The sequence below is a fragment of the Sminthopsis crassicaudata genome, chromosome 1 (genome assembly GCF_048593235.1).
Source record: "Sminthopsis crassicaudata isolate SCR6 chromosome 1, ASM4859323v1, whole genome shotgun sequence".
Taxonomy (NCBI): domain Eukaryota; kingdom Metazoa; phylum Chordata; class Mammalia; order Dasyuromorphia; family Dasyuridae; genus Sminthopsis; species Sminthopsis crassicaudata.
In genome coordinates, this window is record NC_133617.1 from 403,528,575 (window position 1) to 403,534,574 (window position 6,000).

Below are 6,000 nucleotides of genomic sequence, written 5' to 3' on the forward strand. Positions count from 1 at the left end.
CTTCAAAACTTTAAATTACTGCTGAGATAAAAAGGATCTCTAAAAGAGAAAAGAGATTTAAATCTTCTGGCCCTAGTGCCTGATCTTTTAGAAATTCCCTTTGCACACAAATTAGAATAGGAGATTATGGATCAATTCAAATTCCCATCATGTGATTTGCATCTGAGATGATCTAATGCCTAAGAGTTCAACTTTGGAAGTTCCTAAAAATCTCAGAACATCAGAGCTGGAAGAGAATCAAATATCTGACCAAACCTCTTACTGGAAAATAGACTCAAATAGGGCAAATGAGTATATCACAGGTAATTAGAGATAGAGCCAGGAACCAATTCTCCTTATTCTCAACTTCCTCTTAAACTGAAACTTTTTAATTCATTGAAAGGCACTAGATCTTTGCATCAACTCAGGTAAGTGAAAAAGTCCTATCCCAATATCTCTCTTAAAAGTATTCCTTTAAAGAGGCATTCAAATTTCTCTGGAATATGGGGCTTATATCAGCTCTTCTATCATGAAACGACTCTAAAACGAAGCATTTCATATGCAAATATCTATGAAATAAATCAACATAACTTGAAGACTCTAAAAACTTACCAAGAAACCATTTAATTCTAATCTACAAGAAGGAAAAAATCCAGAAATGAATTAAAATCTATGATTTAAAGTTTTTTTAATAAAATTTCATTTTTGTGCTTTTATTCTGGCATTATTAGCATTTGTATGAATTTTATGCACAAGTTGCACATTTGTTTTAACTAGGACCATTCTCAAGTACAATCCCAATGCCTTCCTTACTTCTTAATAGTTCCTGATGTTGTCCACCAATATGTCAGAGGCTAAAACATAACACTGGAGGTTAATTATAAAATTTCAGATTGAAAGGCATACCATCAGTTCAAAGCTTATTGAATTATTGCATGTGCTATATGACATCCATAAAAGATTACTATCGAGTCTCTGAATGAATATTTCCAAAGAGAGGAAATTTACTGCTTCACAAGATAGTTTGTGGTACACAGTATTGTCCATGCAAGGAATAGCTTAGTTAAATTTGGAAAGGGCTATGGCATAGGGTAATGAATTATGTGGCCACAGCAATTCTTGTAGGGGCATCTTCTATTTTGTACTGGGTTTGTTATCAGTGGAAGAAGTGTTCACATCAATGAAATCACAAATATTTGAATAATTTGAATAAAAAATTGAATGGATCAAGTTCAAATATTTTGAGTTAGGGAAAGAGAAATCTAGAACCCATTGAACCTATATAAAAGCTACAACTGATTCTCAGTATAGTATTTTAAGACATTTGGGAATGAGGCTCTGTCCATATGCCATCTTTTTTGACCATTGAGCAATTTATTCTGTAGATTTTTTAAATGTAGACAAAGAAGATCAATGGTATTACAATGGGATTTCCTGCTTTTTTGAATATTTGGTTATTATTTATTCATAAGAAGCATTGCGGTATTATGTATTAATGGCCAGCTTTGGAAAGACTTGGGTTCAACTTCTAACTCTGATATATTTTAGCAGTGTTACTTTGGGCAAGTTATATGATCATCCTCATCCTCATCATCCTCATTGTTATATTTAGACATAAACTATATGTTGCAAAAAAAAAAAGAAGGGGGGAGCGTGTTGCTCAAATGCAGAGGGTAAATCTGGAACCAAAGAAAAAGATTTACAAAAAGGAAGGTTTCATTTCAATTTAAGAATGGACTCTATCTTTTGACAGAGAAAGAAAAGAAAAAAAAAAAAAAAAACTCTGCCTTTTGGACTAGTGAGTCACTCACCAGTGCACTCTAGGTAGCTATAAGTTTTGATCTGGTGGCCGATCTATTTTAATGGAAGGATTTTCAATATCAAGGTTCCCTATACTATTTAAATGACAGGCCTGTGACCAACTTACACACACATAAACACACACACACATACACACCCTGTTATGAACCTCTAAGCATATGTGTAACAATATTCAGTGGATAACTGAATTTGTTTTCAAAAAAGAAAATCATTAATGCCAAAAATGTAAATTTTATTTTAATAAGATTATTTACAATGAAAATTATTTAATTTTAATATAGATATTATAAAGCAAAATTTCAAACCCCACAGAAGAAAATCTTATGAGCTAGTTTATGCAAGTGGGAAACAAGTATTGACAGAACCATCCACTGAGTCATTGTGCCCAAGTTACTGAAACAAGAAACATTCTATAGGATCACAGCATCTAGAGATGGAATGACCATAGATTAAGAACTAAATATGACCATAGAGGCCATCTAGTTTTATTCTGTCATATTGCAGATAAGGAAACTGAGGCTCAGGAGATTAAATTCTGAATCAAGATCATAGTAAATAGCAAAACCAAAATTGAAATAGATCCTTTAATTTCAAATTCACTGTGATTTTCATAGCACCATGATTCTTCCCTCCCCTACTTTCAATGTCATTTATATTGATTTTTTTAATAAATCACCTCATTCAGCTCCAAAACCAGTTTTTCTTTCCATAATATTAAGAGATGTTAGGCAGAAGTGCCAAATATACAGCCTGCAGGTGGATTGAAGCCCACAATACTTCAGACTGTGACCAGACTGGGCAAAAGTGTTATTGGAATATATTTTTTAAAATAAATAAAAATACAGTAGAATAAAGATAATATTAATATGCTATTTTCTTCATCTTCACAAAGGGATGACTCCTGTTACAATTTGAGCTTAACAGCACCGACTTAAAGTTCAGCCAACAGACTTCTGAGCTTCTTTAATAATCCAACATTTAAATATCATCACTTTTTGTAATTTTTTCCCATTATTAACAACAATAGCTTTGTCTCTATATCAAGGTAGTTTAAGACACAGGTAGATTTATTCTGAGAGAATATTGTGTGAATTGAAGATAATAGCATGAAAGGGGAAAAAATTATATGGAGCTACAAAAATAAAAAATTAAATGGAACTCTTTAATCCAGCAGAAGAGTGGAGCACAGTGTCCACAACTTCTTTCTGGAAATGTCTACAACAAATGGAGAAATGAATAAATAAGTGAGTGAAAAAGCTTGTATTAAGTTCTTACTCTATACAAAGCACATGCTTATATGAACGTCAAATAAAAATAAAATGCTTCATGATAAAAATAGTAATAAAGGTTATAAGTGAAAAGTGTCTTCTATTTCATTCAGTGACAGTAGATAAGGAGAATAAAGGATTAATGATACCATCATGAACCCAAAAAGAACTGCCACAGCCTGCAGAGAAAATCAGTTCTCTCTTCTCAGAAAAATAACCCCAGGTAAATAACACTATTTGTTTCCCTATATACCTATGTTTCCTATTTCTTTATTTTATTTTTTAGATTTAATGGATTGATATGCTATGGGTTATTCAATAAATATTTATGTTGTTTTACAATCATTCTGACCCCTAGTTCATTGTTTAATTGTTTAATGGATTGATTCTAAACCATCAAAGGTTGGTATGGGGGGGGGAGAAAGAGAGAGAGGAGAGAAGAAAGAAAAAGAAGGGGAAAAAGAAGAAGCAGAAGATGAAGAAAGAGGAAGAAAAGAAGAAAAGGGAAAGAGAAGAGGATGAAGAAGAGGTAGAGGAGATGGAGGAGGAAGAACAGGAGGAGAGGAAGAAGATTAAGGAGAAGGAGGAGGAGAAGACACAAGGGAAAGGAAAGAGAGGGAATAAGAATAAAGGGAAGGAAGGAAGGAAGGAGGAAGGGGAGGGATAAAGGAAGGAAGGAGTGAGGGGAAGAAGGAAGGAAAAAGGAAATAGATGAGACATAAGTAGACAGATGCTAGATATAGATAGATAGATAGATAGATAGATAGATAGATAGATAGATAGATAGATAGATAGATATTTGGTGTTTTTAGTAGTGGCTGTTGTTCTTTAAACTCAAAAAGGACTCACAATGACATCACAATGTTGAGTTACTGTTGAGTTACAGTTGTTTGACTGTGGCTGCTCAGACTAATATAAGCTTTGAATGCTCTGCCAAAGGTCGGACACAAATAGTCCCTATAACCATTCAGAGTAGCTTCTCTAATTGTGTGCATCTCACGTTTCTTTTGGGCTAATTCAAAGATAGGTAGATAGATAGATGAAAGAATTTATTAAATACTTATTCTGAGCTAGGCATTATACTAAGCACAAGGGAAGAAAATAAATAAGTCAAACAGTCACTGACTTCAAAGAATTTACATTCCAATGGAAGAAGATACCTAAAGAGAAACTGGAATGAGAGGAAGAAGGGGGCCAGGGACCAGGGAACCCTGGGAAGTGTTCTAGAATCTTGGCTCAGGCAAAATAAGGCAAAAATTAATCTATCAGAGCCAAGGGAGCCAGGAATAGCGTTCACATTACTAGTGGGGATTGGGTAGATGTGACACTCAGAAGTAAAGAAATACAGAATACTGCTAAAGTTAGATCTGGCTCTATGTACAGAGTACCCTAATGATTTTAGGGGGAGTGAGATCATTTCTATTTTTATCTATAGATGATTTCAAATTCCAAGTGACTATTCCATGCAAAAGTATATAAAACCATCCATAAAACCATCTAGATGAAGTCATTAGGAATAATCATTGCTAAAAACAACCAAGTTCATTAAGTCAATTTTTATATCTAATCAAAGTCAGAAGTAATTCACAGAAACAAAAAGAGGGAAAAGCACCAGAATAAAATATGAGATTTTTTTTATCACTATCATATTATTGCTTTGCTTTGGGGTATTAAATATGTCACTTAACAACTTGGAGCCTCAATTGTTTTTCTTCTTTTTTTAATCTGTAAAATTAATTTGGAGAATAGGAGGGGTTCTTAACATGGGACCTGTGAACTTGATCTTTTAATATTTTCATAACTGTATTTCAATATAATTGATTCTTTTGTAAATCTATGCATTTTAATTTATTAATTTCAAAACATTTTATTAAAAGGGGTCTTTAGGCTTCTATCTAGCTGCCAAGGGATGCCATGACAGTTAAGAATCTTCTAGAATAAAGGATTACATCAGTGCTGTCCAGCTCTGATTTTATTATATGAATCTATAAGGGATAGCTGGAAATATCAACAAACAAAGTAATTTTACACAGCATTTTTGAAAATGGAAGAAAGGGATTTATTGAATTATAATAAGCAACAATGACTTTCACTGATACTGCTGAGATCTTAGATTTTCTAGAAAGAAATAATAATTTAAGAGGCTTTTAGAAGAACACACATGCAAACTTTTTTTAAAATTCCCATATTGAATGAAATTTATCCTAGATACCCTTCATTCTATATAAAGTGGATTTAACTTGTATCTCAGCCAAGTGGGTTTAATTAAGTACCAAAAGAACAAATCTTATTAAAATTCAATCTTATTTTTTTCCTCCAATTCTATACCTTTCTCATAATCATTAAACAAAGTTTAGCAAAATTTTTACATATTTATGCCTTCTTCTCTGCTTCTCTGAAATTACTTCTGACTTTGTTTAAATAGAGAAAGCAAGATACTTAGTTCCTTAACTCATCTAAAATTGTTTTTAGCAAATATTTCTGTTCTTGACAGGCTGGAATATGGACAACACTAGAATCAATGACATCATCTGGATGGTTTTATATAAAGAAGAATATAGAATTTTGAATGAAATAGTGACTTCATCTGGATGGTAGAATAGAGGAAAGAATATAGAATTTTTAATGGAAACAAAGTTTTGCAAAATGCTTTACATGTTCTCTCATCTGACACTCACAATAACTCTCTAAGGTAGAAGCTATTAACACCCCAATTTTACATTTAAAGAATTCGAGGCATTCAGAGGTGAAACGACTTTGAGGGTCATCAAGTAAGAGTCTGAAGCAGGATTTAAACTTAAGTCCACCTGATTCCAAGACCAGAATTTTATCCAATAATATAACCCATGAATAGCATTATTGTAAGACTCAAATATCTGTTGAAATGTTCCTAATAGTATTTTGTTCTTCCTGCAGCTAGAAGGAGAGAGCA